The following is a 19,526-nucleotide window of genomic DNA, read 5'->3' as shown; positions in this document are numbered from 1 at the left end:
ACAGGAGAGAAATATTTGAAGAAATAATACAGATAAATTTCTCAGATTTAAGAATAGTGGCACCATAGATCAAAAGTGTTCACAAAATGCCAAAAAGTAAACAGATAAACAACAAAACACAAACACAGAATGAAATGTAAGAAACCCAAAGAGAAAAATCCGAAAGATTTCAGAAAGAGTATATAACCTAAAAAGGAGGAAGAATTGAATTTCCACCAGGTTTTAATAACATCTCTCCTCAAAGGATTGATCTTGTCTAACTTGAAAGATCTCGTCTAAATTGAAAACGCTCTGGATGCAGAGTTTAGCTGAAGAATAAAAATGATGCAAAGATAAGCAGCATTTACACACATTTTTGAACATGAATAAAGTGAAATGCATAATATATATCATCAGTAAGTATTAAGAGTTAATATCAGATTTTAAAGAATTTAAAAAATTAACAATCCTATGAAAAATGGGAATATATAGGCCTGCATTTGTTGATAACAAAAAAGAAACACAATTAAATTTTTAGTGTAGTACCTAGTGTAGAGAGGGTCATCTAATAAATTTTAAGAGCCTGATAATAGGTATTTTTTTATTTAGCAGAAACCATGGCAAAAGTCAGTGGCATCCTGTTAGCACATTGCTGCAAAATACAAATATTAACACCAAATAATAGACTATTTAGGAAGTAAAATAAACCAAATAATAAATATTATAGGATACATTATGAATAAAATCAGTTTGAATAAGGTTTTTATTTTTTTTTAATATTTTATTTATTTATTTGAGAGAGAGAATGAGATAGAAAGAGACAGCATGAGAGGGGGGAGGGTCAGAGGGAGAAGCAGACTCCCTGCTGAGCAGGGAGCCCGATGTGGGACTCGATCCCAGGACTCCAGGATCATGACCTGAGCTGAAGGCAGTCGCCCAACCAACTGAGCCACCCAGGCGCCCCTGAATAAGGTTTTTGAAAACTAATTATTTCTCACTTATTTTGGACACAATCCCTAATGTAAAACACAGAAGGCACAAAGCAATTATTGATATAATTGTGGATTTCCAAAATGCAAATATTTCTATATGTGAACATGTATTAGGATTTTAATCAATAGATGACACAGCTGGAGAAGAATCATACACATTCTTAAGAGCTTACCAAAAAAATAGTTAAAAAATATATAATATATATATACACATATATGTATGTATGTATATATAACTGGGATACAATGCCTCAAATACATATGAGAAAAACAAAGCAAAGAGAAAATACTCAAAAACTAAAATTCTATGACATTTTGCACAACATGTCAAGACATTTTTTTAACTTGGTCATGAATGATAGAGCAAAAATACCTTACGACAACACTGAAAATTTTTATTTCATTCACAAACTATACAACAGCTTTATTGTTTTAGAAAAACCGCAGTTAATTAAAAACACAGTCGCCAAACATGATTTTTAAATCATAAATAAGTATTGGGAAACATTATTTGATGCCATGTCACTAAAAATATATTTTGAAGGAAGAATGCAATGCTCTTTTGGAAACTGTTCATAATAATAATAAATATATACATTATAGAACATAAGCCAAAGTCCCCTGTTGGGAAATATTCCCTTTTTTTATATTTTTCTCATATTAACTGCAGCATAATGTTTTAAGTAAAGTTAATGTAGTAAGTGATACAGAAACCAAAATTCAATTTACAAAACTAAAAAGCATCAAAAGAATTTCAAAGAAATTATATTGCCAAAGGCATTCCATCAAAAGTGTCAGGTCTGAGAGAGAAGGACCAGCAAACAAGACTTAAGAATGAGTGACCAATGAGTCAGAAGGTAAAACCAAGAGGGGATACACAGAAAATACAGTGAGAAAAACTTATGCCTGAGCGATGATCTTTGTCAAATGCTGGTCAGGTAAGAGGAAGACTAAGAACCAACGGATTTAGCAACATGGAGGTAGGTCACTTGTGACCTAAAGTACAGCAACAGTTTCAAGAGTGATGGAGGTGAATGCCTGATTGACCTAAGTTCAAAAGAGAATTGTCCAAGAGGAAGTGGAGACAGTGAATATGAATGTTAAGCACCCGAGAAATTGTGCTACAAAAGGGAGTAAAATATGGGCAAGAGGAAGATTTTTTTTGATGAGAAAAGTAACATGTTTGTATACTGTCATAGGTTAAATTATGTCCTCTCCCCAAAAATATGTTCCAGTCCTAACCCCAGAACCTGTGAATGTGACCTTATTTGGGAATAAGGTCTTTGTAGATGTAATCAAGTTAAGATGAATTCAAGCGGTCCCCATCCCCTGAGTGGTGTATTGGAAGAAAAAAACAGACTACACACAGGACAGAACACCACGCGAAGGCAGAGACTGGCCCAATGACTCTACAAACTAAGGGACACCTACGACTGGCAGCAGCCTCCAGAAGCTAGGAAAGAAAAACATGGAACAAATTCTCCCTCAGAGCCTCCAGTAGGAACCAACACTGCCAACACTTTTCAGCCTTCAGCCTCCAGAAGTCAAAGAGAATAAATTTCTGTTGTTTGTGGTACTTTTTTAGGCAGCCCTAGGAAACTAATACATATGCTGATGGAAATGACCCAAGAGAAAGCAAAATGTATTTACTGGTATAGAAGGAAATTGATGGGATGATATCCTGGAGTAAACAAGGGGAAATGGGTTTTAACGCACAAATGCGCCCGTGCACTTAAGGCAGGCACAGGTTACATTTATCTGTGGTAACAGGAAGGCTGGGATGCCGGCCACGTCAAGAAACCAATTAAGGAAAAGCCGGGAGACTCACCAGGTGCTACAAAACCACCTCATCAATGAAGTCCGCATGCACATACAAATAAAGGTCACGTGGAGTGAACGCTTGTATTTACAAGAAAATGTTTAAGGATTTTACATAGTCTCTTCATTTAACCCTCCCAATCATGCTAGGAGGTGTACGTTATATCACCACAGATTTGCTCAAGTTCATCAGTCACCTGCTACCACGGAGACAGATCCGGTCCTCCTTCCAGGGGTCACTTCAAACCCTCTCATGATACAGTACACAATGAAATGGGGGTGGGGGGCACAGGATAGGAAAGCTCTGATTTGCCTTAGAGGCACAACTGCCACTGAGAGAGGAAAAGTAAACGCTTTTGCCAGAGAACCCAACGCAAACTCTCACAATCCGATGAGGAAAGTACCGCGCACGCCTCCGCTCCTAGCAGCCCGTGTACCTGCCGAGGCTGTGGGAAGCCAGGCTCCTGGGTGGTTTTGCCTGGGCGAAGAGGACTCTAAGGTGAAAGAGTTGGAAATTCCGAGCCTCCCAGACTTCCTACAAGGCGGGAGCCTGCAAACCCTGCAGACTCCAGCCCTGCTATTTTACAAACTGACATTTGGGCGGGAAGGCCGGGCCTCTGCGCCCTGAGGCGGCAGCAACGACCAGGACCCGGCGCACAGCCGCAGGGTAGGCGGTTGACGCCGCGTCACCGATGCCCCCCAGCCGCGCGCCCCCGCCGCACCCCCCCCCCCAGCCGCGCGCGCCCCCGCCGGCGAGACCGCGCAGCGCCAGGAGCCAGAGCTTGAGCTGAGTCTTTTCGCCGAGGGGAAGGCGAGAGGAATTTCGGCAACGGTGGAACCCTAAAAAGTAGTTAGGTTCAGGCCGCGCCCTCTTTCTCGCTCCCCAGGCTTCCCTCCGGGACGCTGCACAAGTGAGATTCTTTTAGACATTTGGCCTAAAGAAATAAAACAGGGGCCTATTCGGTGCTTTGAGAACTTGGGCTTCACCTGCAAAACCTGGGCCTCCAGCCGCTCATCTGCCGCTATCTAAAGTTATTTTCAGTCCGAGGATTTGTAGAGTCCTTTACCAGACTCTAAGCTCCCACGGAATTGTGCTGCGGCTTCGCGGTTTTAAAAATAAAACGGACTAAAAAGTTGAATCGTGCCACATAAGCAGTGTCTTGCCATCAGTTTCTCTGCCCTGCTTTCATATGCAATTTTCCAACGTAGAGCTTTTTTGATAGTTTGACTTAATTCTTTTTTCTCTTAAAAAAAATGAAGGTTATTGATTTAAAACACTCTCCAAATAAAGTTTTATTGCCCGAAGTAAAGTGTTTTATATTTAAAAATACTAACTTGATATAATTTAATTTTTAATAATGGCTGTGTTTGGTTTACTCTATGAATATTCAAATAAATAGTCCAGAGCAAAAGCTGAAACAAGAAGTGCAAAAATGGAAGAGGGCTCAAGATCGAGGCATAGAAGGATCCTGAACTCACCTCTTCCCCCCAAACACAAGAAATCTACAGCTACATATGGAAAATTTCCCTCTGCAAGGGACTTTGAAAGCTAGCTGAACAGCACCTCCACAACATAGGAGAAAAGGGCCACATTGAGACAGGTAGAAGAGGTAGAGACCAAGTCTTGCAAGAAACCCCACCCCAGGCTCAGCAGACCCACAATTAGGAGAGATCTCATAATATAGGGGTTGTCCCTGAGGAGGGAGGGATTTGTGCCCCACACCAGGCACCCCAACTCTTGGGGCCTCTACCAGAGAGACAAGCCCCCAAAATGTCTGGCTGGGAAAACCAAAGTTTACTTCCAGGAGAACCACTATAAATATAGAACAGAAAATCCACTCTTAAAGGGCTTGTGCACAGACTCACTTGCCACCCTCAGACCCCAAGGCAAATGCAACAGTTCAAAAGGCAAAGGAGATTCATTTGCTAATCTTAAAAATATTTCAATTTATGTTCAATTGATACTGTGGTCATTGCAAGGATCTGGGACAATTTAAATTCTGACAAAAAGTGGAATTTCCCCTTGACTCACGCATTTTCTAATTTTCAGTTATATAGAAGGTATGTGACACATTTATTCATATACATGAATCCAATATGCTTATATGTAACGAACTTTCTATATATTGAGATATACATGTTTAAAAGACAGGAAACATTTGTGTTTTATCCTTTCCTAGGTATCAGCACACAATAATAAATGCTTGTTGAGTGAATGTTGTCACTTTTTTTCAAAAGTGCAAAAATGTGGGGCGCCTGGGTGGCTCAGTTGGTTGAGCAACAGCCTTCAGCTCAGGTCATGATCCTGGAGTCCCTGGATCGAGTCCCACATTGCGCTCCCTGCTCAGCAGGGAGTCTGCTTCTCCCTCTGACCCTCCCCCCCATGCTCTCTCTCTCTCTCATTCTCTCTCTCAAATAAATAAATAAAATATTTTTTTTTAAAAAGTGCAAAAATGTAAGAGATCCATGGAAAATGGTCTCCCAATAGATGAAAAAAGAGCTATCATGCTAACACTAGTCAAAAGAAAGCTGTAGTTTTTATATTAATTACTGAAAAACTAGATTTTTGAGTAAAGACTCTTACCAGGGATAAAGTGGGTTATTTCATAATGATAAGCCATTCGTTAAGAAGATACAACAATCGTAAACATTTATGGACCTAACAAGAGAGGAACAAAATACATAAAACAAAAACTGATAGGACTTCAAGGAGAAATAGACAAACCCACCATTAAAGTCAGAGATTTCATCATGTTGAGTAAGAAAGGGTTAAGGTATAGGCAGGGAGAGATGGGGGGGTGGGTCCCTGACTAGGCTCTGAAACTATTCCTGGCAGGCAGAAGCACTAAGACAGAGTGAACAAGAGATAAGGGAATAGACCAGACCACCTGGTCCTGGATATTAGGGAGTATTTTTCTTTGGCAGCTACATTGTAATCACAGAAAATGACCAGACCTCAAAGAAGTCATTAAGGATGTTATCAATAGTTCTTGCTCAAACCAAGATGGCACAAGAAGCTCAAGGCGATTAGCTTCCTGGTCAAGTTTTCAATGAAAGACCTGCCCTAAAAACCCTCAGTGGTAACCCATTCGGGACTCCTCTCACTCCAGAGAGCTTTTTCTTTCCTTTCTGTTCTCACCTTCACTTTATAAACTTTCACTTCACTTCACCCTTTTGTGTCCACGAGATTCATTCTTTGACTTCTTTGCATGAGACAAGAACCCTGCAATCCTGCAACAATGTCTCCCTCCATAACTGATCAAATAAGTAGACAGAAAATCACTTAGGATATAGAAACTTGAATAATGTTTTCAATACTAACAACATTATCAACCAATTAGTAATTCATGTGTCAAAGAAGTAATCAAAAGGGGAATTAAAAAGTATATTGAACAGAATAAAAATAAAAACAAAGCATACCAAAATGTGTGGGATGCTGCTAAAGTAGCATGTACAGGAAAATGTCTGTATCACTATACTACACACCTATAATAAGAAGAAAGTTCTCAAATCAATTACTTCAATTAGAAAGGGAAGAAACAAACAAACAAAAAAGAGCAAATGAAACACAAAGGGAGCAGAAGAAAGGAAATGATTAAGAACAGAAATCGATTTAAAAAACAAAATAGCAGAAACCAATAAACCCAATATCTGGCTGTTTCACAAAATCCAAAAAAAAAAAAAAAAAGATTAATATCTACCCAGAGTAATCAAGAAAAAAAGAGGGAGAGAGAGAAGACCCAAATTACCAGTATCAGGCACTACAAATTCTACAGATGTTAACAGGATAATAAAGGAGGTTTTGAACAATTTTATGCCCATAAATTCAACAACTTGGATAAAATGGATAAATTCCCTAAAAGACAGACATTATCAAAGCTTATTCAACAAGAAAAATATATCCTGAATACCATTATATCTAAAGAAATTTAATTTGTGTTTAAAAAATCAAGAAAATTTTCCACCAAGAGAACTCCAGGTCCAGATAGCATTATTAGTGAGTAATAAAACATTAAAGAAGAAACAATACAAATTTTATACAAATGCATGCAGAAAACTGCAGAGGATCCAGGGATACTTCCCAACTCATTCTGAGAGGCAGCATTGCCCTAACACCAATACCAAAGATATTAAAGAAAAGAAAACTACGGGTCAATATCTCACCTGAACATATATGCAATAATTGTTCATGAAATTTTAGCAAATTGAACCAAACAATATATATATATAAAAAATAGTAGTCATGACCAAGTGGGGTTTATCCCAGGGATGCAAGGTTGCATTAACATATGATAATCAATGAAATCATCATATTTACAGGCTAAAACACAAACATGTATGCACACAGACATATGACTATCTAAAGAGGGGCTGAAGAAGTAACTGACAAAATCCAGCATCCAATCCAGATTTTTTTTAATCTGAAACTTGAAATAGAAACTTTCTTAACCTGATGAAATGCATCAATGAGAAACCTACAACTAACATCATACTTAATGGTAAAGATTGCTTGCTTCCCCCCTATGATAAAGAACAAGGTAAGGCTGTCTGCTCTCATCCAGCATCCAATCCAGATTTTTTTTAATCTGAAACTTGAAATAGAAACTTTCTTAACCTGATGAAATGCATCAATGAGAAACCTACAACTAACATCATACTTAATGGTAAAGACTGCTTGCTCTCCCCCCATGATAAAGAACAAGGTAAGGCTGTCTGCTCTCATTACTTCTTTTCAACAATGTACTTACTGGAAGTCCTAACCAGTGCAAAAGTCAAGGAAAAGAAATAGAAAGAATTCAAACTGGAAAGGAAGAAAAATGAATTTTTTAATAAAGAAACACAATGATCTATGTAGAAAATCTGATGAAATCTTCAAAAATTAATAAGTTTAACTTGGTTGCAGGATACAAAAATCAACTGCGTTTCTATATGCTCTTGATGAACAATGAGGAAGTAAAATACCATAAATACCACTTACCATGGCATTAAAAATATGAAGTATTTATGCATAATGCTGAAAAATGTGCAAAACCTCTACACTGATAACTATAAAAAATTGCTGAGAGAAAATAAAGGTCTAAGTAAATGCAGCAGTACCATGCTCATGAATTAGAAGATTTAATAATGTTAAGATGTCACCTCTCCCCTACTTAATGTATCAGTTCAAAACAACCCCAATCAAAATACCAGCAGGCCTCTTTGAAGAAATTGGCAACCTGATGCTAAAACACCTATGGAAATGAAAAGAACCTGCAATAACCAAAACAACTTTGAAAAAGAATACAGTGGGGGGGCTTCAAACAAAAAGCATAGTCCCAGAGGAGTTCCTGGTGCCCCTGGGAATAAAGTCTTATTTACAACTGCTGAGCAACGCCCTCCCTCCCCCAGGTGGCAACCACAGCTCTCATAGCACGCAGCTGACAGTGGCTCCAACATGGCCTCCCAGCCGCTGACACACCTTAGGGTTCTTTCTTCTGTTCAAATCATTGAGAACCTATGTTTTTTGGAGAGACTGCATAATGGCAGTCAGTCCAATCTGTTCTTTGTTTGTTTATAATAACAGTTCAGTGGGATTTGTCCATCCCATGAAATGCCTGAATAATAGGTATGGGAATGTGTGTGAGAACGACAACAAAAATTTTCATAAGGTTTTGCACAGGAGGTGAAGAAACGGGCCATTTGCTGCTATTTCCAATACTGAGAAGTAAGATTAAGAGAATAGCAATCAAATTGTAGTCAAAGCCATGTGGCAGATAGCAATTCAGAAGTCAGTTAAATTCAGGACGCCTGGGTGGCTCAGTCGACTGGGCATCTGCCTTCGGCTCAGGTCATGATCCCGGGGTCCTGGGATGGACCTGCATCGGGCTCCATGCTCAGTGGGGAGTCTGTTTCTCCCTCTGCCTGCTGCTCCCCCTGCTTGTGCTCTCTCTCTTTGACAAATAAATAAAATCTTAAAAAAAAAAAAAAAAGTCAGTTAAATTCAAGGAACTTGCAATAGTTTGGGAGGGCTGGACCAAGATACTGTCCTTGTGAGGAAGGGTCCAGGAGCTATGCTAAAAGACAAAAGAATATTAATATTCTTTCATTTCCCAGTACCTCCCGCTGTTTAAGGTGTTGCATCCCCAGGTGCTTAGGTTTTCTTCCTATCCTTCCATTGCCACAAAATTAATGTGTCCCATTCCTGTAACTATAACTTCTTTCAAATTGTCCTCCACTCTCACCCAAATTTTTCATCTAGAAGAATCAGTCAGAAACAAGAGATCCAAAGGGGTTTTTTATAAAGACCCGCTATGTCCCCTTCTTTCTGCCCACGTGGGCCAGTATGTGGGAGAGTACAGACCCAAGGCGGGACAGTAAGAGCTGGAATACTATACAGTATATGCTCTATGATTTCCCATGGGATTTTCTCTGTTTCAAGGAACTTTCAGTAAGAGGGCCAGAATGCCCTTATGGCCAGAAAAAAAACATCTCAAATAACTCAGACTTTGTACTGTCATCTTTGAAATCATCTAAGATCGGCTTGATAGAATTCAGGAGCAGTTGAGCCGTAAGAGGGCCAAACTATGGTCATTCCTCTTCAAAAAACATTACATGTCCCTCCCCCTCATCTCCTAAGCTAACAATCCAAAGTTCTAAAAATTTGCATGAATTCTCCCCATAGGGGTCACAAATTTCCCCCTTTTGCATTTGGTGTATATGTGTGTCTCTGTAAGTGATGTCTAAAAAGGATCAGAACCTTCCTCTAACCTGGGATGGATCTTAGTACCAATTGTTTCAACAGGGCAGGCATAAGGCTAACCATCAAATTGTCCCTTCAGCCCCCACCCCAAGGAGTAAGAACAACTAAGTTATCTACCATTCAGGCAGCTACCGTTGACCCTACTTCCCAGTATACGGCCTGCAACCATCTCCCTCCTCAGCAACAGGGAACAGAGTGGATACTTATTTACTGCTTGATTGAATAATTGAATAATATGGCTGCTACTAAATCCCAAGGATGTCCCTCAAATCATATTAAATGGGGAAGCTCTGGTCTTTCCCATTCCAGAAAGCCAGGTCTTGTCAATATTCAGTCTTTTTTACTGAAACCATCAAGAACTATGAAAGGTCTACAATTTTCCTTACCTGCTGGAAAACAAGTTAGCCTGCCACAATATCATAGACACTGGCATAACATTTGAGACTCCTGGGCTAGAGACAAAGGACCACTTATTAATCGCAGCAATAACAGCAACCAGAGTTGCTGGCTCCCCAAGCCCCAATTCCTACAGGGCAAAGCAACAATGGCTAGGTAATGCTGGCACACTCAGTGAGTTGGGCTCCCTGAGAGAGACAGCCCCAGTCTTCTCTAAAAACACTGCTAGCAAACCTTCTCATCTATTCTCCAGTGAGAGACATTGTCTTTATTATCATGAACAGCCAACAAATCTGCCCTCTGTCCCAGAGAGAGATGCCGTATTTTCCAAAGCTATTTGCCATACAAATCTCCTTGGAAAGGTATCCAGAACAAAATCTATCAGAAGATATGCAGAAACAAGAGAGAATCATGGAGAACTATCTCCCAACAGCTCCATCAATACATATTAAGTCAAAATGGATCATAGGCCTAAGTGAAAACCTAAATCTATAAAGCTTCTAGAACAAAACATAGAAGTAACCAAGATGACTTTATAGCCAACAAGGTCAATAGTCCAAAGAGCTTGACCCACATAGAGGCACCTCGCCTAGAAGATTTAAGGAGGCACTCCCTTTTAGGTCCTGAGCCTGCACTTGCACAACCCAGAAAGTACCTCCTGAAATTTGTGATTATCCACTTGGGCTTGCCATAATCTCCACGCTGCATCTTTTTCCATTACTGACAGTTCCAAATTTGTTTTCCTTAAGTTTCTCTGTAAGTCTCCCAAGTGGCATATGAACTGGGAAACTAATTTAGCTATGCACCATGTGACCTCATGAACCAGAGTAACCGTAAAGAAAATTCCTTAAAAAATGCAATTATCGGGGCTCCTGGGTGGCTCAATCGTTAAGCATCTACCTTGGGCTCAGGTCATGATCCCGGGGTCCTGGGATTGAGCCCCGCATCGGGCTCCCTGCTCAGCAGGAAGCTCCCTGCTTCTCCCTCTCCCACTCCCCCTGCTTGTGTTCCCTCTCTTACTGTCTCTCTCTCTGTCAAACAAATAAATAAAATCTTTAAGAAAAAAAAAAGTCACAGACAAGGTCTTAAGTAGAGGCATGTAGATAGACATGAAATTTTCCATATCACACATAATTACCTACTAGAAGACATCACCACAAAAGAAGCACCAAACAACTTAGTAGATAAAACAATATAGCTAATTGATGTTAGCCAAACTTTGTCCTCATTCATACGAACCTGGCACAGTGGGTACATGAAAGAAGTGGTCACAGTAGGAGAGATGGGGCTACACATCAGTCCAAAATCATGGATTTCCTCTTACCAAAGCCAATCAAGCTACTGTTGCCTCTGAATATCCACCATGACAGCAACAGAGGCCAATAACCTAGTGTGACATTATTCCTTGAGGAGACCACCTACCTGGCCATTTGGTGGCAGGTTGATTAAATTGTGCCCATTCCACCCTGGAAGAATCAGTGAAATATGTGGGTCTGGAAACCAAGGGATAGAAGCAGGAGATATCCCAGTTAGCATCATTCCCAATAACCACTAAGGAACCTTGTTCTTTTCTTCCTGCAACTCTGGACTTCGAAAACTTAAAAGACTAACTCCCCAAAGGAAAAAGCAAGCCTCCTATTGAACTACAAGCTAGAGCTGCCAGGGCTGCCACCTAGACATCCCAGGATCCTTGTATCCAGGAACCAGGAGGCTGGAAGAGGAATCACTGTGTTTACAGGCATAAATAATACTGATCAGCAGGGTAAACTAGAACTAATGTTACACAATGGTAGCAGGGAGGAATATATGAAATTTGGGTGATCCGCCTGAGTGCCTCTTGGTACTCCCTTTCCCAATTACAACTGTGAATAAGCAAATGCAGCAAACCTAGCCTAAGAATTGTGTGGGTCTAGGGGTCAGACCACCCAGGAGTTTGGGTCACACCACCAGGTAAGCTGTCATGACCAACAGCGGGGATAGCTGAAGACAAGGAAATTTAGGATGGAGGTGGGGAAGGGAATGGATAGTGGAGAAGTGTTTCAGCCCCAAAACCAACTGCAACAGTGAAGACTGTAATTTGCCCCATAAACCTCCCTCGTTTAAGTTTATTCTCAGGAAGAAAGGTCCATAGGAGCTGTGGAGGAGCTGCACCTGAATGTGCAGGAGAACTACATGTGAAGCAAAGCATGAACTGTGACAGCCATGAAGACCTCACCTGTGCCGATCACATCTCCCTTCAAGAGAGAACCTGAAGCAAAGAGTACAGGCTGCTGAAAGCCTCCAGCTGTGGATGACTTCAGGCTCTGTCTCAGCCTTTGAGCTGAGTCCACTTGCCTCCTTGAGCATCCCCCAGCCCATAACTGAGCACACAGTGATACAAAGACTTGCTATTTTGGCCAATGTAGAACTCCTCCATGGGCATTCTTTGGACTTGAGATCTCCACTGGGCTTCCAGAGACTTTCTCACAGCTATGCCACAGTCTGATGCTCGAAATCTTTCTACTTAACCCTCCTTCCTCCTCCCTCGCCTCTCACAGGTATCAGATCTGCATCATCATCTGAAAGCTTCCTCTGCCCCTCCTGCTCCTTCTCTCCTTTAACTTTCACTGTTGTAACCCCCAATAAATCTTTCACTTATAACTCATCTTGGCATCTGCTTCCTCGAGGGCCCAAATCAACAGAGACCTAAATGTAAAAACAAAAACCATAAAGCTAGAAGAAAACATGAGAGAACATATTCATGATCTTGCTATAGGCAAAGTTGTCCTAGACAAGACACAACTATAATATGAGTTGACTGGTACTTAGACAAGTACTAACTATAAAAAAAGAAATTTATAAACTGCACTTCTTCCAAATTTGAAAATAAATTATCTTTCAACAAATGAATACATAAACAATCTATGGTGTATCATTACAATCATTAATACTGTTCAGCAATAAAAAAAAGGGAACTATTGATACACAAAACAATTTGGATGAATCTCAAAGGCATTATGCTCAGTGAAAGAACCCAATCTCAAAAGGTTACACACTGTATCATTCCATTTATATGACATTCTCAGAAAGACAAAAACTGTAGTAAGGGAGAAAAGATCATCAGTTTCCAGGGGTTAGAGGTGGGGGATTATATGATCATAAAAGGATAGCATAAGGGAGCGTTTGGGCATTATGAAACTATTCTGTATCTATATACACAATGATTATATCCATGCATGTGTTAAAATTCACAGAAATGTACACCAAAGAAGTCAATTTTCCTATATGTAATTTTTTAAATACAAATTACAAAAATAATCCCCCATGTATTGATGCTTCGCTTAAAATTATTCAGTGAATGAATGTTTGGAACTAAAGTTGCTGGGGCATATGGTAAGGGTGTGTTTACTTTTGTCAGAAGCTGCCAGGCTGTTTTCTAGGGTGTTCTATATCTTCATTGGGATAGTGGTCACACACTATGTACCTTTGTCAAAACTCATCAAACTGAGCACTTAAGGTGGCTGCAATTTATTTTATGTAAAATATATTTCAATAAAGCTGATTAAAATGAAAATATTTTAAATTATTCCTACATATCAAAAACAAAAGATTTGAACAGGTATTTCATAAATGAATGCATAGCATCAATAACATTATTTCTCATTAAGGCAATGCAAATTAAAATACAGTGAGATACTGCAAATTAAAATACAGTGAGATACCACTACATAACCACTAGAACTGCTAAATATTACTGAATACCACATGTTCTGAGAATATGGAACAACTGGAATTCTCATATGTTGCTCATGAGTGCGTGAAATGACAACACAATTTTAGAAAACATTTCGGTCATTCCTTATAAGTTAAACATAATCTTACCCTCTGACTGAGCAAATCCATTCCTAGGTAATGAAACATGTACACAAAAAGACAAGAGCATGGAATGTTTAATCATAATAATACCAAACTTGAACCGTACAAATGTCCATCAACAGGACGACGAGTAACCAAACTGTGTCACAATCATAGGACAGAATGCTAATCAGCAATATAAATAGCAATCACCGCCACACACAATAACCTAAATCTCACAGACATTATGTTAAGCAAAAGAAGCCAACACAAAAGTGCATATACTGCATGATTCCCTTTATATGAATTTCAAAAACAGTAAAACTGATATATAGTGATATATATTAGTCAATCTCCAAGATGCCCTCAATGATCCTTGTCTCCTGGTTTTCATATCCTTGTGTAGTCCCCTCCTACACTGATCCATGTCTGGCCAAGGGACTGATAAAACAATGTTAAGGGTAAAGGTCAGAATTGAAATAAACATTGTGAACACTGGAAAAATCTAGAGTCTAATAATTAACTTCTGGGAATCCCAAGGATTTTTAAAAATCTAAAGCTTAGATTTTTAAAATCTCTTTTTCTTATGCTTATAAATATCTTTTGATCAAACATGGGTATCAAAAATGGTATCTACCTTATTTATGTCAAATCCTTCAGTTAAATTTGCCACCAAAAAAAAAAGAAAAAAACAATTCAGAATAAGAAGACTGTGAGCATTTCAAATATTTTAGTGTACTTCTTTCCACTGTTAAATTTGTATTGTAAAATTTACCTGAGTTGGATGTTGGTTTTTCCTTCACTTCTACTGTTTTATTAGGAACAGAATCTTTCACTTCAACGGTAGGCTGAATGGGTATTGAAACAATATGATTAAGACATGATGTACCTTTCATACAATCTGTAGTAAAAATTAAAAATATAAATATAAAAGTTTTACCTTCATGTAAGGATATCTTTTAGAAGAATCTAAGAAGCAAAATGGACACACAGTTAATTATATGTAAACATGAAAGCCAACCAAACGTTCATGCAGTTAGTACTAAGCTGAATCCTCATGCTTGGCTCTGAAAATGATTACATTAGGTTTTGGTGTTCTGTTTCTGGAGATAGGAAGGTGGGTTAAGACACCAACAAGAGAGAAATATGAACCCATTATAAATGTTGAAAAAGAAATACGAATATATGTATTCAGTGTCATACTTACTGCTAAAAACAATTTTAGCATTTAGGGAATGAACCCTATAATCTCTTTGGTTTCCAAAATTAGTTTGATTTGGTAGAACATGTTAGTCTTTAAAAGGTTTTTGTGAAACAGCTATCATATCAAAAAATTAGCTATCTTAAAAAAAAAACAGCCAATGCTTCCATATTCAAATTAATCTCACCTGAATAATGAATACCAATACAACATACATCTTTGATGTCCCATAGATCTGAGGAGGATGAATGAGTGGCTGTTTTACCCCAAGTTTAGCACTCCATCTGCTTTCAGTATTCTTTGTGGAGCAGCTGTAATTTAATCTGTTTTAGTGCAAATACACTCAAGCCATCTAAAGTGAATTCTCTGGAGTTTCCTCATCCACTCCAAAATTTCCTAGCTAACACGCCTTTCTTTCTTCCCTCCTTCCCTTCACTATCCACCTTCTTCAAAAGTAATTTCTGGGGGCGCCTGGCTGGCACAGTCGGTTGGGTGTCTGGCTCTTGACTTCGGCTCAGGTCATGATCCCATTATAAATAAATAAATAAATAAATATAAATAAATAAATAAATAAATAAATAAATAAATAAATATGCACCGTGTGTTCTAAAGACATGGGCTCTAAAAAAACTTTTAATGAATGGTACTAGTTTTAATTACAGGGAGATGGTCTTTCCTTAATGCATCAATATCTTCAGAAATTTTTTTTTTTATTTTTTAGAGATTTTATTTATTGATTTGTCAGAGAGAGAGAGAGACCGCACAAGCAGGGGGAGCACCAGAGGCAGAGGGAGAATCAGGCTCCTCACTGAGCAAGGAGCCCAATGTGGGACTCGATCCCAGGATCCTGGGATCATGACCTGAGCCACAGGCAGACGCTCAACGGACTGAGCTACCCAGGCGTCCCTATCTTCAGAAATTTTTAAGGCTTGGACAAACATCATAAATTCATCTGAGAAATGAAAGCCTCGGGTGATCTAATCATTTCCAGGTAAAAACAGAATAAGTCTCAGTCCACACTAGATCGAAAAACTACAGTGCCATGAAACAGAAAATGAATATATAGCAAAAATACTTTCCTTTTTTTTTTAAGCAAGATTGTCTGATTTAACCTCTTAAGACAAGTGAAAGAAAAAAGCAAGAAATGCAGAAATGAAACATTAATACCCATTTCACCACAAGGGCCCCTTTATCATTTTGTATCCATGAACCCTCTCCATGGTTTAAAACAGTTCTCCCATGTCATGTGAGAATCCCCGGAGTTCCAAGATCCATCCATTCAATAATGCTAAATGTTATTTGACATTTTCACTCTCATTCTCTTATTAAGTGTACAGTGAAGTTTACTAAAGATAGAATACGTGATAGTATCACAACTCGCTTGATTAGTGGGTCATAGCTCTAACGGCTAACAAAGTATGATCATGTATGCTTGTATTTTAAATGCTTGTTTTAACTTCTAATATTGTAAATATCCACACTTAAACAGAAGTTCTTTGGAATTACTAATAATTTTTAAATACTATGAAAGGACCCTAAGGCCAATAAGTTTCAGAATTATGGTTTTAAAAGATTGTGTATAACAAATGTTAGGATATGTCTAATTACTTCCCGCATTTTTAAAAATCAAAGACACCACACACACACACACACACACACACACACACACACACACACACACACACGAGTCCGCTAATCAGAACATCTGTTTGGCTTAAGATGATCAACATAATAACACTAAGATGAAATAAACTTAAAACACAATTGACATGTTAGCAAGTGAAGCTTTACTCTAGGGAAAGGTCAGAATTGAAATAAACATTGTGAACACTGGAAAAATCTTAGAGTCTAATAATTAACTTCTGGGAATCCCAAGGAAGTAATGGGATTCCAAACTGGGAACTTCAGGATTTCAAAACATAAAAGTAGAAATTAGAGCTAAAGCTTAGATTTTTAAAATCTCTTTTTCTTATGCTTATAAATATCTTTTGATCAAACATGGGTAACAACAATGGTATCTACCTTATTTATGTCAAATCCTTCAGTTAAATTTGCCACCAAAAAAAAAAGAAAAAAACAATTCAGAATAAGAAGACTGTGAGCATTTCAAATATTTTAGTGTACTTCTTTCCACTGTTAAATTTGTATTGTAAAATTTACCTGAGTTGGATGTTGGTTTTTCCTTCACTTCTACTGTTTTATTAGGAACAGAATCTTTCACTTCAACGGTAGGCTGAATGGGTATTGAAACAATATGATTAAGACATGATGTACCTTTCATACAATCTGTAGTTAAAAATTCAAAGTAAAAATATAAAAGTTTTACCTTCATGTAAGGATATCTTTTAGAAGAATCTAAGAAGCAAAATGGACATACAGTTAATTATATGTAAACATGAAAGCCAACTAAACGTTCATGCAGTTAGTACTAAGCTGAATCCTCATGCTTGGCTCTGAAAATGATTACATTAGGTTTTGGTGTTCTGTTTCTGGAGATAGGAAGGTGGTTAGGACAGCGACAAGAGAGAAATATGAACCCATTATAAATATTGATAAAAATATGAATATATGTTCAACAGAACATGCAGTTAGGATTTCAAAGTAAGATTATGGTTCAAATGACTATAACTAAAATAGAAAAGTGCACATATACCAATGTGAACATGCCGATTGATGGGGAGAAAAGCAATTTTTAATCAGAGGAACAAATCATGACCCTGAGAGGATAAGCGTGAAAGCCAATGGTAGAAGGCAACAGCACATCCTTAATGCAGTACAGCAGAATCATTTATACCCTTATCCTACAAGTATTTACCATGTTCTTCAATTTGCCCCATAATTTAGGCAGTACACAGTTGTGATGATAGTTCAATTGAATGCATAACTTAGTTTTCATCAGAGAAAGTGTTATGAATTGATCAGCTTGGATATACACTTGTAGGATAATAGTTAATAAAAGTATTCATTTTTGTCCATACCCATCTGGTCTATTGCTATGCCTACATTTCTTGTATCCTCTAGTTTAGCCATCTTAAAGTTTCTTGATCCACTCATGCAAGAAGGTATATAAAACACATCTAAGAAATGATGTATAATAAGCTTTCAATATGGAAATATGACTACCAAAATGGACAAAATCAATTTAATTGCCACAGAATTTTTAGATACTGAAAATCTTTTGTATTTCAAAATCAGTGTCACATTTACTGATAATAACAATTTTAGCATTTAGAGAATGAACCCTATAATCTCTTTTGTTTCCAAAATTAGTTTGATTTGGTACATCATGTTAGTCTTTAAAAGGTTTTTTTGAATACAGCTATATCAATAAATCAGCTATCTTAAAAAAAACAAAACAGCCAAAGCTTCCATATTCAAATTAATCTCATTTGAATAATGAATACCAATACAACATACATCTTTGATGTCCCATAGATCTGAGGAGGATGAATGAGTGGCTGTTTTACCCCAAGTTTAGCACTCCATCTGCTTTCAGTATTCTTTGTGGAGCAGCTGTAATTTAATCTGTTTTAGTGCAAATACACTCAAGCCATCTAAAGTGAATTCTCTTGAGTTTCCTCATCAACTCCAAGATTTCCTAGCTAACACACCTTTCTTTGTTCCCTCCCTCCCTTCACTATCCACCTTCTTCAAAAGTAATTTCTGGGGGCGCCTGGCTGGCACAGTCGGTTGGGTGTCTGGCTCTTGATTTCGGCTCAGGTCGTGATGTCGGGGTCCTGGGATTGAGCCCCGCATCAGGCTCCAGGCTCAGCAGGGAGTCTGCTTAAGGATACTCTCTCCCTCTCCCGTTGCCCCTCGCCCTGGTCACTCGTTCTCTCTCTCTCCCTAAAATAAATAAATGAATCTTTTAAAAAAAGTAATTTCTGGATCTATGGTCTTGATTGTTCTGCTTTTACATCCCTTTTATTATGGATTATCTCCACCACTTCTTTCCTCTTTGTTTAGCAGTAGTATCTTACATCTATAACCTCTATTTCTGCATCTCCTTGCTCCCCTCTAGCTAAAAACAAAATAATGCTTTTCCTTGATCCTATTATGTCTTGAACTATCAGTGGCCTTTCCAGATTTCTCCAAAGGAAAGTCTACATCCTTGCTATGAAGCACAAGACCCAAGGACCACCAACACTGGCATCACGGGAGAAGTCAGAATGCAGAATCCCAGACCTGCTGCTCACAATGTGCATTTTTAACAAGGTCTCGGATGATTCACTAAAATTTGAGAAATTCTGGTCCATACTGAGTCTGCTGCCACATTCCTTTACCTTAACTGAACCTTCTAAAAAAGCCTCAAGTTTGTCACTATCGATTCTCCAAAACTGAAAATGTATTAAAAGTCATAAACTTTCGGGGTGCCTGGGTGGCTCAGTTGTTAAGCATCTGCCTTCAGCTCAGGTCATGGTCTCAGGCTCCTGGGATCGAGCCCCGCACTGGGGTCCCTGCTTGGCGGGAAGCCTGCTTCTCCCTCTCCCACTCCCCCTGCTTCTGTTCCCTCTCTCGCTCTCTCTCTCTCTCTGTGACAAATAAATAAAATTTTTTAAAAAGTCAT

General features: G+C 38.5%; 1 protein-coding gene across 1 annotated transcript in view; it reads right to left on the bottom strand.

Moving 5' to 3' along the window:
- The window catches only part of CCDC7 (coiled-coil domain containing 7), a 195,535-nt gene extending 180,888 nt beyond the window's left edge, over positions 1–14,647 (bottom strand). The window contains exon 1 of the mRNA XM_078074143.1: positions 14,534–14,647. The gene's annotated coding sequence lies outside the window, so the exon portion shown is untranslated. The remainder of the gene's footprint in view (positions 1–14,533) is intronic.
- Positions 14,648–19,526: the final 4,879 nt, after the last annotated feature.

The sequence above is a fragment of the Halichoerus grypus genome, chromosome 6, assembly GCF_964656455.1.
Source record: "Halichoerus grypus chromosome 6, mHalGry1.hap1.1, whole genome shotgun sequence".
Taxonomy (NCBI): domain Eukaryota; kingdom Metazoa; phylum Chordata; class Mammalia; order Carnivora; family Phocidae; genus Halichoerus; species Halichoerus grypus.
This window is presented reverse-complemented; position numbering and strand designations above follow the sequence as displayed.